Source organism: Oncorhynchus gorbuscha, linkage group LG14 (genome assembly GCF_021184085.1).
Source record: "Oncorhynchus gorbuscha isolate QuinsamMale2020 ecotype Even-year linkage group LG14, OgorEven_v1.0, whole genome shotgun sequence".
Classification (NCBI taxonomy): Eukaryota; Metazoa; Chordata; class Actinopteri; order Salmoniformes; family Salmonidae; genus Oncorhynchus; species Oncorhynchus gorbuscha.
Window position 1 is genome coordinate 62,823,030 of NC_060186.1, and position 23,617 is coordinate 62,846,646.

Consider the following 23,617-nt stretch of genomic DNA (forward strand, 5'->3'; position numbering starts at 1 on the left):
GTGTTAAACAAATACAAATATATTTTAGATTCTTCAAAGTAGCCACCCTTTGCCTTGATGACAGCTTTGCACACTCTTGGCATTCTCTCAACCAGCTTCATGAGGTAGTCACCTGGAATGCATTCCATTAACAGGTGTACCTTGTTAAACATTAACTTGTGGAATCTATTTCCGTCTTAATGCGTTTCAGACAATCAGTTGTGTTATGACAAGGTAGGGCTGGTATATAGAATATAGCCCTATTTGGTAAAATACCAAGCCCATATTATGGCAAGAACAGCTCAAATAAGCAAAGAGAAATGACAGTCCATCATTACTTTAAGACATGAAGGTCAGCCAAAGCAACACGTCAAGATCTTTGTGCTGTTGCAAAAACCATTGATGATGAAACTGGCTCTCATGAGGACCGCCACAGGAAAGGAAGACGCAGACTTATCTGCTGCAGAGGATAAATGCATTACCGTTACCAGCCTCAGAAATTGCAGCCAAAATAAATGCTTCACAGAGTTCAAGTAACAGACACATTTGTTCAGAGAAGACTGTGTGAATCAGGTCTTCATGGTCAAATTGCTGCAAAGAAACCACTTCTAAAGGACACCAATAAGAAGAAGAGACTTGCTTGGGCCAAGAAATACAAGCAATTGACATTAGACCGGTGGAAATCTGTCCTTTGGTCTGATGAGTCCAAATTTGAGATTTTTGGTTCCAACCTCCCTGTCTTTGTGAGACGCAGAGTAGGTGAACGGATTATCTCCGCATGTGTGGTTCCATCGTGAAGCATGGAGGAGGTGGTGTGGGGGTGCTTTGCTGGTGACATTGTCATGATTTATTTAGAATTCAAGGCACACTTAACCAGCATGGATACCACAGCATTCTGCAGCGATACGCCATCCCATCTGGTTTGAACTTAGTGGGACTACCATTTGTTTTTCAACAGGACAATGACGCAAAACACAGCAAATACTATCTGGCTGGGGGATACTCCTTTCTCACATACAAAACCTAACCATGTGACCCATTCCAGACGTCTGTTGTTTGTCATGAACATTCAGGAGGATTGTTATGCTGGTGAATGAGGACCCAAAAGCGACTTAACAGAAACAGATTCTTTATTCCAGTCTTAAACAAAAACGATAATCCTGGATATTATCTTAGGTAAATACAAAACAGGAAAACTGAAATCCTCTCGTCAGTAGAGAGGAACGACTGGAGACGCGACCACAGACTGCAGGTCACTTCGGGAAGGCACAGGCCGTAGCTGACATAGACACCTGCTCACACGCAGCATCTGAAGAAGGCAAAAACACGACAGGGCGGAACAAGGACACAGAACAGCATACATCAAACAAGGATCCGACCAGGACAGAAGCGGAAAACAGAGGGAGAAATAGGGACTCTAATCAGAGGGCAAAATAGGGGACAGGTGTGAAAGAGTAAATGAGGTAGTTAGGAGAATGAGGAACAGCTGGGAGCAGGAACGGAACGATAGAGAGAGAGAGCGAGAGAGGGAGGGGGAGAGAGAGGGATAGAAAGAGGGAAAGAACCTAATAAGACCAGCAGAGGGAAACGAATAGAAGGGAAGCACAGGGACAAGACATGATAATCAATGACAAAACATGACAAGGATGTCCTTTGCTATAAAAAGCTGTAACCCCAATCTGCTCGTTGGGCTCTCAACGATTACCGATGGGTGGTCGTTGAACAGCTCCATTATTGCAATTCTTAAATCGATAATAAAGATTGATTGTTTGAATAAATACCAAAGTCACTCTCACTTGGTTAGAATTTACACCACAGGGCACACTGTCTTCTAGGCTTAAATTCAAGATGTGGCAAACAGGAGTTGCAATGTATTCCGCTACCAACCTCAGCAATTATTCTTTCTAGATAGTAACAATTTTTTCACCTCTTCCACACCCACGTTGTGGATCTCAAAACTACAATGCTTGTCTTTCATTATTTGGTCCATTATGCATGAATATGAAGGCTCAGTATTTGTTGTTTGCATGTCCTACCTAAGTTTTCTAATCTTGTCAACAAGAAAGTTATTAAAGTGGTTGGCAATATCAAAGGGTTTTGTTATGAACAAGCCATCTGCCTCAATGAAAGGTGGAGCTTTCATGCCTAAAATTTCATTTAAAGTACTCCAGAGCTTTTTACTATCAGTTTTTACTTAATTTATCTGTGTTCCATAGTATAGTTTCTTTTTATTTAATTTAGTTACGTGATTTCTCAATTTACTGTATGTTTTCAAGTCTGCTGTGTTGTCAGACTTATCTGCTATTCCCTTTGCCTCATCCCTCTCTGCCATACAGTTTTTCAATTCATCATCTATCCATGGGGATTTGGCAGTTCTAACAGTCGGTTTGTTGATGGGAGCCTATCAGTAACCAGAAGAAGCAGTTTCATACATTTTTCAAGTGCAGTCTCCAGATGTTCCTCATTACACAAATCAGACCAACAAATATATTTCACATCTTCCACATAGGAATCATTGAAAAGCCTCTTGTATGATCATAATATCCAGTCTTTGGAACTTTGGTTGTTCGAGATATGGCTATTATTTTAGGATCACTACATCCGATGGATGTGGATACTGATTTAGAGCATATTTCTGCAATATTAGTAAAGATGTGATCAATACAAATGGATGATTCAGTTCCTGTTCTGTTTGTAAATATCCTGGTAGGTTGACTGATTACTTGAACCAGTCTTTTTTGAGTGGGCAGATGGATGACAACCAGTCAATATTTAGGTCGCCCAAAAAATATACCTCTCTGTTGATATCACATACATCTTTCAACATTTCACACACACAGTCCAAATACTGACTTTTAACACTTGGTGGTATATAGCAACTTCCTACGGGAATAGGCTTTAGGTGAGGCACATTAACCTGTATCTACTACTGCATCAAAGCAGGGACCGAGAGACTGAAGAACAGCTTCTATCTCAAAGCCAGCAGACTGTTAAACAGCCACCACTAACATTGAGTGGCTGCTGCCAACATACTGACTCAACTCCAGCCACTTTAATAATGGAAATGGATGGGAATTGATGTAAAAATGTATCACTAGCCACTTTAAACAATGCCACTTAATATAATGTTTACATACCCTACATTACTCATCTATAATAATAATAATAATAATAATAATAATAATAATATGCCATTTAGCAGACGCTTTTATCCAAAGCGACTTACAGTCATGTGTGCATACATTCTATCTTATATGTATATACTGTACTCTATATCATCTACTACATCTTGCCTTCTTTATGTAATACATGTATCACTAGCCACTTTAAACTATGCCACTTTATGTTTATATACCCTACATTACTCATCTCATATGTATATACTGTACTCTATACCATCTACTGCATCTTGCCTATGCCGTTCTGTACCATCAATAATTCATATATCTTTATGTACATATTCTTTATCCCTTTACACTTGTGTGTATAAGGTAGTAGTTGTGGAATTTTTAAGTTAGATTACTTGTTGATTATTACTGCTTTGTCGGAACTAGAAGCACAAGCATTTCGCTACACCTGCTTTAACATCTGCTAACCATGTGTATATGACAAATAAAATTTGATTTATTACTTCCACATCATCTGACATGAGATCCTCTCTCAACTTAACAGGAATATGACTCTGGACATACATGGTAACACCTCCGCCATTTGCATTTCTATCTTTCCTATATATTCTATAACCATGTATAGCTACTACTGAGTCAAATTAATGATCAAAGTGTGTTTCAGAGATGGACAGAATATGATTGTTTTCTTATGTTAATAAGTTGTCAATTTCATGAACCCTGTTTCTCAGGCTACATATGTTAATATGGGCAATTGTTTGTCCTTTTCTGGGTTACTTGTTTGTTTTTAGTGCTATTCTGAGAGGCTGATCCGAGGTAGACATGTCAGTGACATGTACATTTGAGTCAATAGTACTGAGTGGGCTGCCCACAGTGGGCTTCTTCCTAAGGCAGACAGTTTCAGTGCAAACAGTGGAATACAATTCTATGTGCATATGATTACTGCAGACAATAGCCTCGGAGCTATCAGGAAGAAAAAGAAACGCACACCTATTTAGGCGAGGTGTTGGCTAGTGGAGTAGAAAACTTGAAAATAAAAGAGAGCCGCACACTCGAGGAGCTCAGATGCAAAAATGTAATTACCAACATTTCGACAGCCAAGCTGTCTTCATCAGGGTATATCCCCTGATGAATATATACCCTGAATATATACCCTGTATATACTCTGATGAAGACAACTTGGCTGTCGAAACGTTGGTAATTAAATGTTTGCATCTGAGCTCCTAGAGTGTGCGGCTCTATTTTATTTTCAAATACCCTCAGAGCTAACAGTTAAATTAACATAGATTAGGTTACTTACATTTACTGCACTTCTATTTCTCTGGGATATAATCTGATTTCCATGTCCTCTGTTGCATATTTATTATGACAGAGAGGACTGGAGCGCTACCAAATCCAGACCGTCAGTCTCTTAAACTCTTTGTTATGTTGATGGAGATAATCTTGTAGCATCATTTGAACACTAAGCAAGGCCTAGACATGCATATTTTCCTCACAAAGATCAGTTACATTCAAGTCATTCAAACAATTCCCCTAAAAACAAACTATAACAAAACAGAGCACTGTTTTACAGGCAATCCTTCACCTCAGCAGCAAGGAACTGTCTGGAATGCCTAGGAATCATAGCATTTCAAAATCCAACATCAAAGGCAGATTCTGATAATACAGGACTGGCACAAAAACAAGAGTAATTCCACTGGGTTTCATTATCCAGATTGTGGGCTCATTTTAATTTTCTAAATGAGCAAAGGGAATTTGAAATAGGAGGCAGTAGCCTGATTCTTTCTGTAGATTCTTTCTGACGGTTAACTAGGCCATGTCTCGCCTGCATCTAGAACACAGGAGAAACACAGACAGATACAGGACAGGCAGAGATTCAGTAGCGGCATGACAATGAATGTGCCCATGAACATCTGTCCGTTCAGGCATGCTAACAACATTAGGCCCATTAAACACTTCCACGAGAGGCACTGAGACAGAGACACTGCAGAAAATACGTAATCATTTATCTTTCACAGGCTTGGGTAGGATACTGAGACAAAATCCTAATTATATATTTTTTAATGTACAGTATCAGTCAAAAGATTGGGCACCTACTAATTGAAGGGTTTTTCTTTATTTTTACTATTTTCTACATTGTAGAATAATAGTGAAGACATCAAAACTATGAAATAACACATGGAATCATGTAGTAACCAAAAAAGTGTTAGCAAATCAAAATATATTTTATATTTGAGATTCTTCAAAGTAGCCACCCTTTGCCTTGATGACAGCTTTTCACACACTTGGCATTTACTCAACCAGCTTCATGAGGTAGTCACCTGGAAAGCATTTCAATTAAGTAATAATGCCCTCGAAGCCGGGGGGTTGGAGGATATAATGGCACGGGTGTTGTTAGGCAAACCGTTCCAATATATCCTCCAAACACCGACTTCGGGGGCATTATCACTTTTATACAACGGGTTACCTACACATTCAAATAATGATTGACATATTTTCATTTAAAACGTATTCATACTACTTCATCCTTCCGCAACATATAGTCCCGAAACAAATCTAGGGTTGCTACCCTAGTTGGCTGGTCGTACTATTGGTTCAATTGCCAGAGATGAGATCCAGTCGTTCAGTCTTTTTGTTCTGTATCTATGGACACGACCCAGTCGTTCATTCTAAATGTTCCATTGCCATACTGGCTGGCAACGTTCTTTTCCCTTGCATGCTAGCTAGCCAACTACGGCTAGCTTACAGTCACGTCAAACAGAATATCAACAGTAGCTGCATTTGTTTATGCCGTTGTATAGTGACATTTATTTGGATACCTCCATAACAATGAACTAATGAGGCACGATTTTACCTGGCATAGAAAATGTGCTCTCTTGTTAGGACACTGTTGTTCAGGGGAGCTAGCCAACAACACAGCTAACACAATAACGTCAAACTGAAGCTGGAAAGACTGCAAACTAGCTGTACTTCGTTTCGTTTGACCTTGTCATGTTTTGTCTTATATTGTCTTGTCATTATGCTTTCCCTTCTGTTCGTTTCCCCCTGCTGGTCTTATTAGGTTTGTTCCCTTTTTCTATCCCTCTCTCTCCCCCTCCCTCTCTCTCCTCTCTCTATCGTTCCGTTCCTGCTCCCAGCTGTTCCTCATTCTCCTACTCACTCAGTTAGTCTTTTCACACCTGTTCCCTATCTTGTCCTCTGATTAGAGTCCCTATTTCTCCCCTTGTTTTCCGTTTCTGTCCTGTCGGTTCCTTGTATGATGTTCGCTGTGCTGTGTCTTTGTCTCGCCCTGTCGTGTCTTGTCTCCTTCAGATGCTGCGTGTGAGCAGGTGTCTGAGTCTGCTACGGTCGGTGCCTTCCCGAGGCAACCAGCAGTTAATGGTCGAGTCTCCAGTCTGTCCTCGTCACTACGAGTTGATTTAAGTTTTTTCATGTTTTGTTTTCTGCTCTGATTGTCCAGGAGTATTGCTTTTATCCTTTACTGGAATAAAGACTCTGTTTTCGCCAAGTCGCTTTTGGGTCCTCATTCACCAGCATAACAGACCTTTTTTCAATTGACATTTTTATATATTGATAAAAATGATGCCAGCTAATTCATGATTTCGACTGGCTGAGCAATGCTGCCTCCATGCCTCTCTCGTCCTGACTCTCGACCCCTACACGTTCATTACTATGAGACAGTTGGAGATCGAATTTGAACATTGAAAATGTCGGAGAGACAGTAAAGTCTATACAGATCTCCGTTGTTGAAAACTAAATGTTAGTCTAAAAGAAATGTGACAATGTATTGATGCTTTTTATAGTGGAGATCAAGTTAACTTCCCTGCCTGGGCTGATGAGACAGTGGATTGCGCAGTCAGATGGAACAGAATAAAAAGGAATTTTAATGTCATAGATTTAGTCGGTGGTAACTTGTGACATTGGCTGGAATGAGCTTTTAACAAATCAGAATTCAGGATTAGACCCACCCGTTGTATAATTAACAGGTGTGCCTTGTTAAAAGTTCATTTGTGGAATTTCTTTCCTTCTTAATGCGTTTGAGCCAATCAGTTGTGTTGTGACAAGGTAGAGTGGTATACAGAAGATAGCCCTATTTGGTAAAAGACCAAGTCCATATTATGGCAAGAACAACTCAAATAAGCAAAGAGAAACAACAGTCCATCTGTCACGACTTCCGCCGAAGTCGGCCCCTCTCCTTGTTCGGGCAGCATCACCGGCTTTCTACCCATTGCCGCTCCATTTTTCTATGATCCATTTGTTTTGTCTTGTTCCATTCACACCTTGTTTGCATTCCCCAATCACACTATACAGTGGGGTAAAAAAGTATTTAGTCAGCCACCAATTGTGCAAGTTCTCCCACTTAAAAAGATGAGAGAGGCCTGTAATTTTCATCATAGGTACACTTCAACTATGACAAACAAAATGAGAAAAAAATAAGTATTTGGTCAATAACAAAAGTTTATCTCAATACTTTGCTATATACCCTTTGTTGGCAATGACAGAGGTCAAACGTTTTCTGTAAGTCTTCACAAGGTTTTCAAACACTGTTGCTGGTATTTTGGCCCATTCCTCCATACAGATCTCCTCTAGAGCAGTGATGTTTTGGGGCTGTTGCTGGGCAACACAGACTTTCAACTCCCCCCAAAGATTTTCTATGGGGCTGAGATCTGGAGACTGGCTAGGCCACTCCAGGACCTTGAAATGCTTCTTACGAAGCCACTCTTTCGTTGCCCGGGCGGTGTGTTTGGGATCATTGTCATGCTGAAAGACTTTTTTGCCCCACTGTATGTATTTATTCCTCTGTTCCCCCTCATGCTTTATGTGAAATTATTTGTGTGTTACGTCTTGTACGCACTAGGCTAAGTGTTTGTTATTTTTCATGTGTTTTCACTTATTTGTTGTATTGTCGTAAATTTATGTTGTGTGACTATTCTGCGTGCTGTACACTTTGCCTTGTTGGCTGGAGGAGGTTTTTGACGCAGCTGCGACCGTCTGTATATCTCTCCTGCCGTAATAAAGTGTGTGCCTGTTCACAATTCTCTGCTCTCCTGCACCTGACTTCACCTCAAGTACGCACACGCCTGACACCATCATTACTTTAAGACATGGTCAGTCAATCTGGAAAATTTCAAGAACTTAGAACATTTCTTCCAAGTGCAGTCGAAAAAAACCATCCAGCGCTATGATGAAACTGGCTCTCATGAGGACCGCCACAGGAAAGGAAGACTCAGAGTTACCTCTGCTGCAGAGGATAAGTTCATTAGAGTCAACTGCACCACAGCTAGCTGCCCAAATAAAAGGTTCACAGAGTTCAAGTAACAGACATCTCAACATTAACTGTTCAGAGGAGACTGTGTGAATCAGGTCTTCGTGGTCGAATTGCTGCAAAGAAACAACTACTAAAGGACATCAATAATAAGAAGAGACTTGCTTGGGCCAAGAAACACAAGAAATGGACATTAGACCTGTGGAAATCTATCCTTTGGTCTGATGAGTCGAAATTTGAGATTTTTGGTTCCAACCGCTGTGTCTTTGAGACGTGGAGTAGGGGAACGGATGATCTCCGCATGTGTGGTTCTCACCATGGAGCATGGAGGAGGAGGTATGATGGTGCTTTGCTGGTGACACTGTCTTTGATTTATTTATAATTCAAGGCACACCTAACCGGCATTGCTACCAAAGCATTCTGCAGCGATACACCATCCCATACGGTTTACACTTAGTGGGACTATAATTTGTTTTTCAACAGGACAATGTATGGCTGTGTATGGGCTATTTGACCAAGAAGGAGAGTGATGGAAAACTGCATCAGATGACCTGGCCTCCACAATCACCCGACCTCAACCCACCTCAACCCAATTGAGATAGTTTGGGATGAAGGAAAAGCAACCAACATGTGCTCAGCATATGTGGGAACTGGTTCAAGACTGTTGGAGAAGCAATCCTCATCAAGCTGGTTGAGAGAATGTCAAGAGTTTGCAAAGCTGTCATCAAGGCAAAGGGTGACTACATTGAAGAATCTCAAATATCAAATATATTTTGTTTAACACTGTTTTTGGTTACTAAATGATTCCATATGTGTTATTTCATAGTTTTGATGTATTTACTATTATTCTACTTATTCTAATGTAGAAAATATTAAAAATAAAGAAAAATCCTTGAGTAGGTGTGTCCAAACCTTTGATTTGTACTATATATTTTGCCTGGCAAAATACAGTAACGATCAATATAGGTCATTTCCTTGCGTAAATGGAAGAAATGTTGATCAACATGAAGAAGACATATGGGACTATAATACCCCTATAGAATACTACAATAGACTGTTCCAGAAACAGCCATTGTTGACCAATCCAACACCCTAACCTCACCTGACCCACAGTCAGTGGTGTAAAGTTACTAAGTAAAAATACTGTGAAATAGTACTTAAGTATTGTAATGAAACAGTAGGCAGCAGGTCTCGAACCCTGGACCTTCTAGCCCGAGGTTCGGCGCGCTATCGACTGTCCCGCAAAAGCATGCTCGTGTGGCAGGGTCGATTTCCATGCTTATAAACCCAGAGTCGTTACGCTATTTTGTGTGTGTGGGGGGGGGGATCTGGGTCCGGTTGCATAAAAGACCTTAAGTACATTTTTCCCTCATTTTTTCCCTTAAAGTTTCCTTAACTTTAAGTCAGTTGCATTAAACATTTTAAGGTAAATAAATTAAATAAATTAAATTAAGTGAAAAGGTTAAGGATGCCCCTTAATTGCTTCATTCAGTATGGATATCAATGTAAACAGCATTTGTGGAAGTGAAATTTGCTTTCAGGTGCTTTGGTTACAAATGGGAAACAACAACCAGCTAGCTAGCTACTTAGCTAAACAATCGAGGTGCACAATCTATGACTACAAAGCTAGGTGGCTAGTTAGCTATTGCTACTCTGTAAGTTAGCTTGATGTACTAGGAAGTAATACAAACAAGTTGAGAAAAAAGTAACTCCAAGAAACATGGTTTATTATCTTCTGAAGCAATTTGGTTATCCTTTCTTGATTATCAAAGTTATATTTGACTATCTCACAAATTGAAAGTGATCTCTTTGAGGAGACTTTTAGTCAGTGATTGAGTCTGTCTCCATGGTAACCAGATACTCTTTCTGCCATACATGCCTTCAAACTACCATAAAACCCCTTAAGTATGCCCATACCTAAGGAAATATTTGAGTGGCTCTATGCAACACCCTTATACTGCCTTGGGTAAGGGAAAATTATTCCTTAAGGGAAACCCTTAAAATTATTAAGGGTAAACCCTTAAGGAAAACACTTAGGATGTTTTATGCAACCAGACCCTATCCTGTACTTTACCATTTATATTTTTGACTAATTTTACTCCACTACATTCCTAAAGAGAATATGTACTTTTTACTCCCATACAATTTCCCTGTCACCCAAAAGTATTTGTTACAATTAAAATGCTTAGCAGGACAGGAAAATTGTCCAATTCACGCACTTATCAAAATAATACATGGTCATCCCTACTGCCTCTGATCTGGTGGACTCACTAAACACAAATGCTTTGTTTGTAAATGTCTGAGTGTGCCCCTCGCTATCCGTTAAAAAAAAAAGTGCTATGTGGTTTGCTTAATATAAAGGAATTTGTAAGAATTTATATAATTAACTTTTACTTTTGATACTTAGGTATATTTATATTTAAAATTAGACACTGACTTTTACTCAAGTAATATTTGACTGTATGACTTTCCCTTTTACTTCAGTCATTTTCTTTTGAGGTATCTTTACTTTTACTCAAGTATGGCAATTGGGTACTTTTTCCACCATTGCCCACGGCATCAACACCCTCACCTGCACAAAAAAAACATGACAGCATCTCAATCTGAGGAACTTGTCACATCTCGTAAGATATGCGTAAGCATTGTTTCCATGTTGTATTATAATAACCGATTACTTATTTATACCACCACAGTAGACAGACATAACATCAGCGTAAATAGTTGCTAATAAAACTAGCCTAGCATGCTAACCACGGTCAGGAAGGGGACGGTTCACCCAGAGTGGGACGGTTCACCCAGAGTCACCCAGAGTCTTGTACAGTACTGGCTGCTTCTCCTCTTTCATTCCCCCCTAAACTTAGTAGGACCGCAGGCTTCCAGGAATCCCTGTCGCCCAGATATCAGTCTGCCTGCAGGGCCACTGGGCGATAGTCCAAGCTTGGAGTCAACATAAAGTTAACATAATGTTAACTTTCACTGCTATGCGGATGACACACAGCTGTACATTTCAATGAAACATGGTGAAGCCCCAAAATTGCCCTCGCTAGAAGCATGTGTTTCAGACATAAGGAAGTGGATGGCTGCAAACTTTCTTCTTTTAAACTCGGACAAAACAGAGATGCTTGTTCTAGGTCCCAAGAAACAAAGAGATCTTCTGTTGACTCTGACAATAAATCTTAATGGTTGTACAGTCGTCTCAAATAAAACTGTGAAGGACCTCGGCGTTACTCTGGACCCTGATCTCTCTTTTGAAGAACATATCAAGACTGTTTCAAGGACAGCTTTTTTCCATCTACGTAACATTGCAAAAATCAGAAACTTTCTGCCCAAAAATGATGCAGAAAAATTAATCCATGCTTTTGTCAATTCTAGGTTAGACTACTGCAATGCTCTACTTTCCGGCTACCCGGATAAAGCACTAAATAAACTTCAGTTAGTGCTAAATATGGCTGCTAAAATCCTGACTAGAACCAAAAAATATGATCATATTACTCCAGTGCTAGGCTCCCTACACTGGCTTCATGTCAAGGCAAGGGCTGATTTCAAGGTTTTACTGCTAACCTACAAAGCATTACATGGGCTTGCTCCTACCTATCTCTCTGATTTGGTCCTGCCGTACATACCTACACGTACGCTACGGTCACAAGACGCAGGCCTCCTAATTGTCCCTAGAATTTCTAAGCAAACAGCTGGAGGCAGGGCTTTCTCCTATAGAGCACATGGTCTGCCTACCCATGTGAGAGACGCAAACTCAGTCTCAACCTTTAAGTCTTTACTGAAGACTCATTTCTTCAGTGGGTCATATGATTGAGTGTAGTCTGGCCCAGAAGTGTGAAGGTGAACGGAAAGGCTCTGGAGCAACGAACCGCCCTTGCTGTCTCTGCCTGGCCGGTTCCCCTCTTTCCACTGGGATTCTCTGCCTCTAACCCTATTACAGGAGCTGAGTCACTGGCTTACTAGAGCTCTTTCATACCGTCCCTAGGTGGGGTGCGTCACTTGAGTGGGTTGAGTCACTGATGTGATCTTCCTGTCTGGGTTGGCGCACCACCTTGGGTTGTGCCGTGGCAGAGATCTTTGTGGGCTATACTCTGCCTTGTCTTAGGATGGTAAGTTGGTGGTTGAAGATATCCCTCTAGTGGTGTGGGGGCTGTGCTTTGGCAAAGTGGGTGGGGTTATATCCTTCCTGTTTGACCCTGTCCGGGGGTGTCATCGGATGGGGCCACAGTGTCTCCTGACCGCTCCTGTCTCAGCCTCCAGTATTTCTGCTGCAGTAGTTTATGTGTCGGGGGGCTAGGGTCAATTTGTTATATCTGGAGTACTTCTCCTGTCCTATCCGGTGTCCTGTGTGAATTTAAGTATGCTCTCTCTAATTCTCTCTTTCTTTCTTTCGCTCTCTCGGAGGACCTGAGCCCTAGGACCATGCCTCAGGACTACCTGACATGATGACTCCTTGCGGTCCCCAGTCCACCTGGCTGTGCTGCTGCTCCAGTTTCAACTGTTCTGCCTGTGATTATTATTATTTGACCATGCTGGTAATTTATGAACATTTGAACATCTTGGCCATGTTCTGTTATAATCTCCACCCGGCACAGCCAGAAGAGGACTGGCCACCCCACATAGCCTGGTTCCTCTCTAAGTTTCTTCCTAGGTTTTGGCCTTTCTAGGGAGTTTTTCCTAGCCACCGTGCTTCTACACCTACATTGCTTGCTGTTTGGGGTTTTAGGCTGGGTTTCTGTACAGCCCTTTGAGATATCAGCTGATGTACGAAAGGCTATATAAATACATTTGAATTGATTTGGAGTCGACGGGTCCAAAGAAGATCTATTAATACTGTATCTCCTCTGGCTAGACTGGAGTTATAGGCACAGTAAAGTGTTCCAGAAGACGGAAACATTATGACCCATATTTCAAATAAAAACCACAGTGAAACCGAGCTAGGATGTTTATTTCGAATACAATATGGGTAATATTTCTTTTTTTCCCTCCCAAGCAGGAATTATATGGCCAGTTACACAGTAAAGTGATCCTCAGTATGACATGATTAAGACGCATTTGTTGAATGGGTAAACAGTTGGATGTGTTCAAAAACAACTTAGTCTATGTCTATCAGGCACTACAGAGCATTCGGAAACTATTCAGACCCCTTGAGTTTTTGCCACATTTTGTTATTATGCCTTAATCTAAATCAGATTAAATTGTTTTCTCCCCTCATCAATATACACAATACCACATGATGACAAAGCAAAAACATGTTTTTAGAAATGTTTGCAAATTTAGTAAAAAAATAAAAACAAGAAATATCACATTTGCATTAGTATTCAGACACTTTAATCAGTACCTTTGACAGCGATTACAGCCTTGAATCTTCTTGGGTATGACGCTACAAGCTTGGCACACCTGTATTTGGGGAGTTTCTCTCATTCTTCTCTGCAGATCCTCTCAATCTCTGTCAGGTTGGATGGGGAGCGTCGCTGCACAGCTATTTCCAGAGATGTTTGATCAGGTTCAAGTCCAGGCTCTGGCTGGGCCACTCAAGGATATTCAGAGACTTGTCCCGAAGCCACTCCTGCATTGTATTGACTGTGTGTTTAGGGTCGTTGTCCAGTTTAAAAGTGAACCTTCGCCCCAGTTTGAGGTCCTGAGCGCTCTGGAGCAGGTTTTCGACAAGGATCTCTGTACTTTGCGCCATTTATCCTTCCCTTGATCCTGACTATACTCTCAGTCCCTGCCACTGAAAAACATCCCCACAACATGATGCTGCCACCACCATGCTTCACCGTAGGGATGGTGCCAGGTTTTCTGCAGACGTGACGCTTGGCATTCACATTTACATTTACATTTAAGTCATTTAGCAGACGCTCTTATCCAGAGCGACTTACAAATTGGTGCATTCACCTTATGACATCCAGTGGGACAGTCACTTAACAATAGTGCATCTAAAACTTAGGGGGGGGGGTGAGAGGGATTACTTATCCTATCCTAGGTATTCCTTAAAGAGGTGGGGTTTCAGGTGTCTCCGGAAGGTGGTGATTGACTCCAAAGAGTTCAATCTTGGTTTCATCAGACCAGAGAATCTTGTTTCTCATAGTCTGAGAGTCTTTAGGTGCCTTTTTTGCAAACTCCAAGCAGGCTGTCATGTGCCTTTTACTGAGGAGTGGCTTCCGTCTGGCCACTCTACCATACATGGCGTGATTGGTGGAGTGCTGCAGAAAAGGTTGTCCTTCCGGAAGGTTCTCCCATCTCCACAGAGGAACTCTGGAGTTCTGTCAGAGTGCCCATCGGGTTCTTGGTCACCTCCATGACTAAAGCCCTTCTCCCCGATTGCTCAGTTTGGGCGGGCGGCCAGCTCTAGGAAGAGTCTTGCTGGTTCCAAACTTCTTCCATTTAAGAATGATGGAGGCCACTGTGTTGTTGGGGACCTTCAAGGCTGCAGACATTTTTTGGCTCCCTTCCCCAGATCTGTGCCTCAACACAATCCTCGGGGCTCTACGGACAATTCCTTTGACCTCATGGCTTGGTTTTTGCTCTGACATGCATTGTCAACTGTGGGACCTTATATAGACAGGTGGGTTCCTTTCCAAATCATGTTCAATCAATTGAATTTACCACAGGTGGATTACAGTCAAGTTGTAGAAACATCAAGGATGATCAATGGAAACAGGGTGCATCTGAGCTCAATTTCGAGTCTCATAGCAAAGGGTCTGAATACTCATGTAAATAAGGTGTTTTTTATTTTTAATATATTTGCAAACATTTCTAAAAAACTGTTTTTTTCCCGCTTTTTTCACTGTAGATTGATGAGGATTTTTATTTATTTAATCCATTTCAGAAAGCTGTAACGTAACAACATTTGGAAAAAGTCAGGGGTCTGAATACTTTCCCAATGCACTGTATATTTCAGCACCATGTTGATTAAAGCCCATTCTAACTGAAAAAGTCTACATGCTATTCCAAGTCTGTTTGAGTTGGGGCCGTTCCAACGTAGCTTTGAGAAAATAAAGCTGGTCCATTTCTCTTCCTGCAACAGAGACCCAGACCCTTAACTACTGTATCAGTTTGTGAGTAACTGAAAAGAAAATGTAGTGAGGCCACCCTATCTTGGTTGAGTCAGAGTGGAGTTGAATGAAAATAAAAACAGGATCCTTCCTTTCCTGTTCCTGCAGAACAGTCCTAGACACTCTTAGATAGCAGGCAGGCAATGGGTAAATAGACAGTGTAAAAAGCATGACAAACTGGCCCTTAATCCCATGTTCTCTGCTTGGGTTGGGTGTGAAAATACCAAGGGAAGACCCACGTGTGTCCAAAATGGCACCCTATATGCCCATATAGTGCACTATACTTTTGGCCTTTAGGGCTCTGGCTAAATGTAGTGCACTATATAGAGTATAGGGTGCCATTTCAGATTTTGCCCCCAGACCCTCCTGAGTAGTATGAGATGTCTTTCTGGACAGGCTGTCCAGGCCAGCTAGGCTATTTATACTCCGTTTACTGTATCTGTGTCTACACGTGACACACACACATACGCCAGCACACACACATGGCCCCTCGTCCACCAGGGCCCAGAGATGTAAGGAGATATCACACATACGTGATCTGTCTGCAGCACGCTCATATAGACATGTTGAGAAATATCTGTTCTTGCTTCGTCGTTCATATATCAGTAGAATCTTTGGCACTGGAATTGGTGTTTCACCTAATGAGACAGCTCTCAGATGTAGCCCTGCATCTTTAATGTTGTGGTATAAGCAACATGTTTCAGTCCCGCTGCTATACATTAGTGCAACAGATGTAGGATCTTAATTTAATCATCCTGTTGCTGGAAAATGTTCCTACAGTGCAGTAAATGTAAAACATGTAGTGTATTTGAGGTTTGTATCAACACCTACTAAAATGTCCATTAATTATAATCCACATAATAATTCATATTTCCTGCTGCTGCAGGATTATTTTCCTACTGTAGAAAACTGGTTCAAATTAAGAACCTATATCTGTAATTAGCGCAATCTCTGCTGCTCTTATCCTACTCCATAGCACTTTGGTCTCAATAGGCCTAATCTCTGCAGTTGCTCTTAGTAAGTGGTTTTAGCTACTTTGATTAAATTAGCTACACTACGGTACTGTAGGGGGGTTTAGTAGAACCTAAACAGAACATTATTTGGTCAGATGATTGTTTACGTAGTCTGTCCATAAGAGATCACGTAGACTGGCCATAAGAGATTACGTAGTCTGGCCATGATTGTTTACGTGGTCTGTCCATAAGAGATTACGTAGTCCGGTCATGATTGTTTACGTGGTCTGGCCATGAGAGATTACAGTCTGTCCATAAGAGATTACGTAGTCTGGCCATGATTGTTTACGTGGTCTGTCCATAAGAGATTACGTAGTCTGGTCATGATTGTTTACGTGGTCTGGCCATGAGAGATCACAGTCTGTCCATAAGAGATTACGTAATCTGACCATAAGAGACTACGTAGTCTGACCAAAAAATATTACGTAGTCTGGCCATGAGAGATTACAGTCTGTCCATAAGAGATTATGTAGTCTGGCCATGAGAGATCCATATAGTATTGAAAATAATTATACACAAAACTTTTAAAAAGTGTGAGGAATAAGTGAAGGTGTTGAGAGGAAGGATGGATCTCTCACAGAGGGATCTGTGAGCTACATTTAACCATACTGCATGCACTATGGTTCCCACACTAATCACTATGCTGTTCCATCTCCCAGTCTGAAACACAATTCCAACTCCTGCTAGAGAATACTCCCCTTCATTTTTCCATCTTTCATTAAGGCCAGAGGCCTATATATGTATTGATGTGTGTGTGTGAGGGTTGCTTCAAATCGAAATAAAACAATCAATGTGGCTCCTGATGGATATACTGTAACATGGCCTGCTGCCCACTACTGCAATACTGCCTGCCAGACCTGTCACCCTGCCTGGTCCTACTACCACACACATCCATAACAGTACGGTTCTTCGTCTGTCCCCATAGGAGAACCCTTTTTGGTTCCATGTAGAACCCTCTGTGGACATTTTTCTTCATAGAACTCAAAGAGTTCTACCTGGAACCTAAAAGGGTTCTTCAAAAGGTTTTCCACTGGAGACAGCTGAAGAATCCTTATAGGTTCTAGATAACACAGCTTTTAGTGTTGGTCTACTGCATGGCTAGGAAAAACTTTAAGCTGAGAGTTTCAAATCTTTCAAATAACTGCTGTTTGGGGATTGACCATCCAAGTGCCTACATCATCAAGTTTCACTGGAGAGGAGGTTCAAGACAACCGGAACAGCCCCATATAGAGGTGACATGATGCCTGTGGAACCCACAGAACCCCGGTGCTTACGCAGCTCGTAACTCTGTCACCAGAGAAAGAGAGTGACACCCACAATTCTCTCTGCGGTCATTCTCAGAACCTATAGGGTCAAACGCCATCAGAGGAGAGTGGAGAGGACCCATAGGCAAGAGATTTCATGTAAGAGAGGAACAAGTGAGTCAGAGATGGGCATCAGGGAGCGGTCTGACACTGCCCCATAATGACATCTAGGCTAATTCAGGATACAATACTATCTTAAGCAGAACCCATTGCTCCGCGAGGTCACCACGTGCCTGTGTGTGTAGCATAAGGAAGTGGTGAAAGTGAAGTTAAAAATAAGACCAGAGATACTGCTGGGACTGGGAGACACAGTACTGTGTGCATGGATGTTTTAATGTTGTGTTAGTATACCAGTAGATGTGAAGATATTGATCATGAAAATCCATCTGTTTGTGTTTCTTTGTCTTTGTATTCTGTTCCTTTGTATCTGTTGTCTGAAGTTATTGGGAATGAGAGTCCATTTGTTGTTATTGTTTGTGTTGTGTTTTATTTCTTTATGGCTGTTGTTATGGTAGACAAAATACAACGACAGTAAACAGACACAGCATGAATAGCATCAGGATTTCAATTACCAAAACCATTTACATGTGACGTGACGTGATCACCTTTGGGCCAGCCATCAAATTCTGTGAGTTAGAACTTCACTTTGCAGTGTGGCACGTGATGGATTTTAGTATACTCAGGTCAAATCAATAATGCACAAATTCAGTGAAGGTTTTTATCTCTTTGGCCTAATGAAGCACATGTTAACTAATCTCCTTCCAGAGTGGGTTTGACACAAAAGGTTCATTCTTCAACATGGTTGGCATTAACAGCTGAGCTGAAAAGAGGGAGGGGGGGTCAGAAAGAATGCAGATTTAGCATTCGTGTTACGGCAATAGGGTCAACTTCCCTACACACATCAACACAGCAGCACAGCAGGCCTTAATATAGAGTACTGCAGGAGACTAGGCCTGAGCACAGCCATATCTATATCTTTTTCTCCCTCTCTCTCTCTCGGTCTGTCTATCTCCCTCTCAATGATCTGCAAAAAAACTCAACTCAGAGAAGGAACAGGGTCAGTAACCTATGTCTTTATTACTACCAGTAGCCTACCACTCTCGCTTTCTGGACTACAATATACCAAACAGCAATCAATGACTCGACATAAAGACAAAGTGTTGAGCTTTAAATGTATTACCACCAATGTTCCCGGGACTGCTGTGCAGAAGAAATATCAGCCCGCGCAGAGAAGCGCGAGATTGAACTTCTCTCAACTTCCCTGTTTTCCCATTTCGTTAACACTATCAACGTTTCCCTTTACTGTGGGAATTCCCAATGTTAGCCGCTTTCAACACAACATACCGAAACAAAACTAACTATGCAAGACTTATTAGTGTGCAAAACTAACTAACTGTTTTGAGATCAAAGTGAGAGTTGCATGTAGCCACCTATGCACATGTGTTCATATTCTTTGCTAGTTAGTGAGTTAATAGCCCAGTTATAGCTCATGTCTAGTCAGCAATGTGAGAGTGGTTGCTTCCTACAAGAGCACAAAATGTGTACATTTCTAGCCATCAAGCAAGTCAGGTAAAGAGCATTTTGTCTGTCTTAAAGGGCCAGTATGGTATTTTGAGACTGGCTTGAATAAGCTTAGATAACTTTATAAGTTGTTTCTTGCATCAAACAACACATTTTAAGTCACCTCCTTGTCTGACAAGGTTAATGCCAAGCCCTGCATATTTTTTCCACAAGTCTCACGGAATTTAGGCCTACATTGAACACCACACATGGGCTGCTACTGTAGGTTGAATGATAGAACAGCTATTTCCATGTTAAAATGTTATGGGATGCATTTTCTCCATTGTTTTTGATGGTAGTCCACTCTGGTAGACCTACATTATGATCAAATAGCCACGGTAGACTACTTGGCCATAACTGTAACTTAAAGCAGGTACAGCCTCGGTGTTCACAGTAAATGCGCACAAAAGTTGCACAGAATCTTCACAACGTTCAAGTTTGCGCTCAGCAGACTTGACATTTGCTCAGTGCCGAAAATGTTTTGAAAGAACATTGATCACCACCAAACATTAATCAAATCAAATCATCAAATCAAATGTATTTATATAGCCCTTCGTACATCAGCTGATATCTCAAAGTGCTGTACAGAAACCCAGCCTAAAACCCCAAACAGCAAGCAATGTAGGTGTAGAAGCACGGTGGCTAGGAAAAACTCCCTAGAAAGGCCAAAACCTAGGAAGAAACCTAGAGAGGAACCAGGCTATGTGGGGTGGCCAGTCCTTTTCTGGCTGTGCCGGGTGGAGATTATAACAGAACATGGCCAAGATGTTCAAATGTTCATAAATGACCAGCATGGTCGAATAATAACAAGGCAGAACAGTTGAAACTGGAGCAGCAGCACAGTCAGGTTAAAGGTGTATTAAACTTCACTTGTAGTAGAGTTTCAGCCATGTCTTCAAAGAAGACATAAACTGGCGCACATACACCCACACTAAGGTGAGCAGCAATGGATTACGACTTCACAGTTCTTAATCTTAGTTTATCAAGTCATTTTTGAATCACCCAGGTTTGGTAGCCAATGCTGTTGGATGGACTATCTGGCCATCAGAATGGTTGATCATGCAGTGTTTACAATGTATCACTGTTCAAATGTTCTCATAAAACATCTGCGGCAATAAATGAGTTGGGTACAGAGATAGACAATTTTCACATGCAAATCTGATTGGACACAGTGTTTTGATTATTGAAATATCAGCCTCAATATAACTTCAAAGTTGCTTTCTTTCTGCAGGTTAATTGGGGGCATTTCCGGGGACAACTCTAGCCAGGGACAGGTCACCAAAATCGGAGACTGTCCCCGAAATCGGGGACGTCTGGATACCTCAACACACATGGCATTAGGGCTGTCCCCGACAAAAAAATGTTTTTAGTTGCCTGACAGTCATCTGTTCTTTCGAGCAATCAAATGGTCGAAATGTTAAAACATGTTTTTTTCCATATAGACACATCTTATGTGTTTTAATCAAATCAACTATATGCACTGAGCTTGTCTGATGCTTTAAGCGCTTTTTGATGAAATCATTAAGACACACAAATGACTAGAGGGAGTCCGACCGCAATTGATTTGGTTGTGCTGGGCCGGGCTCAGACTTGCTGCTCTGTGTAAAAAAGAAAATGACAGCGAGTGACTGTTTAACTAGCACCTGTTGTCTCTCTCTCATCCCTGCTGCAGCGACTACCACAGAACATCAACAGTGTTTATCGCACTGTCCGTGTTGCTGAAGCTGCAACATAATTACAGCCATTTCTGATAAAGGTTTTGTTACCAAAATCCCTAATTTGTAAAGGAAAAACATTCCCTATTCCCTCAACATTTACTCTCTTTACGTGACACATGCATCACATGCACGTGACCAATAGGACTTATGGCATATCGTAACCACAAATTGGTTATAATAAACTCCGAACACTGTAACACATGTGACAGCAAAATGGATGCAGAGGATGTGACAAATAAACTCGAATCGGGAGAATGTTCACTGCTTGTGTCACGCCTTGGTCATTGTATTTTGTGTTTTTGTTATATGTTTGAGTAGGCCAGGGTGTGACATGGGTTTATATGTTGTGTTTCGTATTGGGGTTTGTATTATTTGGGATCGCGGCTGATTAGGGGTGTGGTATAGGCTTGGCTGCCTGAGGCGATTCTCAATTAGAGTCAGGTGCTTATCGTTGTCTCTGATTGGGAACCGTATTTAGGTAGCCTGAGTTCGCTTTGTATTTTGTGGGTGTTTGTTCCTGTCTCTGTGTTGTAGTCACCAGATAGGCTGTAATTTGTTATGCAGATGAATGAGGACCCAAAAGCGACTTGGCGAAAACAGAGTCTTTATTCCAGTAAAGGAAATAGGCAATACTCCTAGACAAATCGGAGCAGTAAACTAAACATAAAAAACTAATTCCACTCGTAGTGACGAGGACAGACTGGAGACTCGACCGTAAACTGTAGGTTGCCTCGGGAAGGCACCGACCGTAGCAGACTCAGACACCTGCTCACACGCAGCATCTGAGGGAAACAAGACACAGCACGGCGAACAATATACAAGGATCCGACAGGACAGAAACGGAAAACAAGGGGAGAAATAGGGACTCTAATCAGGGGAAAAGATAGGGAACAGGAGTGGAAAGACTAAATGATTGATTAGGGGAATAGGAACAGCTGGGAGCAGGAACGGAACGATAGAGAGAAGAGAGAGAGGGAGGGAGAGAGAAAAAAGGGAACGAACCTAAAAAGACCAGCAGGGGGAAAACGAACAGAAGGAAAAGCAAAATGACAAGACAATATAAGACAAAACATGACAGTACCCCCCCACTCACCGAGCGCCTCCTGGTGCACTCGAGGAGGAATCCTGGCGGCAACGGAGGAAATCATCAATCAGTGAACGGTCCAGCACGTCCCGAGACGGAACCCAACTCCTCTCCTCAGGACCGTAACCCTCCCAATCCACTAAGTATTGGTGACCCCGTCCCCAAGAACGCATGTCCATGATCCTACGTACCTTGTAAATAGGTGCGCTCTCGACAAGGACGGGAGGGGGGAGGGAAGACGAACGGGGGTGCGAAGAAAGGGCTTGACACAGGAGACATGGAAGACAGGATGGACGCGACGAAGATGTCGCGGAAGAAGCAGTCGCACAGCGACAGGATTGACGACCTGGGAGACACGGAACGGACCAATGAACCGCGGAGTCAACTTACGAGAAGCTGTCGTAAGAGGAAGGTTGCGAGTGGAAAGCCACAGAAGAACTAAATGATTGATTAGGGGAATAGGAACAGCTGGGAGCAGGAACGGAACGATAGAGAGAAGAGAGAGAGGGAGGGAGAGAGAAAAAAGGGAACGAACCTAAAAAGACCAGCAGGGGGAAAACGAACAGAAGGAAAAGCAAAATGACAAGACAATATAAGACAAAACATGACAGTGGGTCGGATCCTTCTGTTATGCAGATGAATGAGGACCCAAAAGCGACTTGGCGAAAACAGAGTCTTTATTCCAGTAAAGGAAATAGGCAATACTCCTAGACAAATCGGAGCAGTAAACTAAACATAAAAAACTAATTCCACTCGTAGTGACGAGGACAGACTGGAGACTCGACCGTAAACTGTAGGTTGCCTCGGGAAGGCACCGACCGTAGCAGACTCAGACACCTGCTCACACGCAGCATCTGAGGGAAACAAGACACAGCACGGCGAACAATATACAAGGATCCGACAGGACAGAAACGGAAAACAAGGGGAGAAATAGGGACTCTAATCAGGGGAAAAGATAGGGAACAGGAGTGGAAAGACTAAATGATTGATTAGGGGAATAGGAACAGCTGGGAGCAGGAACGGAACGATAGAGAGAAGAGAGAGAGGGAGGGAGAGAGAAAAAAGGGAACGAACCTAAAAAGACCAGCAGGGGGAAAACGAACAGAAGGAAAAGCAAAATGACAAGACAATATAAGACAAAACATGACAGTAATTAGTTCACGTTCCGTTCTGTTGTTTTTGTATTCAGTTTCAGTTATTCCATGTACCGCGATTCTTTCATTAAAGTCATGAGTAACCTACACGCTGCATTTCGGTCCGACTCTCTTCATTCAACAGACGAACGTCGTTGCAGAAACACCCACCTCTCACGGACCAAGCAGCGTGTAACTGGCAACGACGTAGATAACTGGCAGGAGCTAAAGGAGGACGTTATTGAAGGTAAAGGCATGGAGTATACGACGTGGGAAGAAATCGACAGGTGGGCGGCCGACCCAGAGAGAGTGCAGGCGCCCGCCTGGGATTCGCTTCAGCAGTGCGAAGAGGGCTACAGGCTAATGGAGTCAAAAAG

The 23,617-nt window shown here is 42.0% G+C and overlaps 1 protein-coding gene across 1 annotated transcript in view; it reads right to left on the minus strand.

The window, feature by feature from the left end:
* The window catches only part of LOC123995268 (peptidyl-prolyl cis-trans isomerase FKBP1B-like), a 33,074-nt gene that overhangs the window by 2,447 nt on the left and 7,010 nt on the right, over positions 1-23,617 (minus strand). The gene's annotated exons all lie outside the window — the stretch shown is intronic.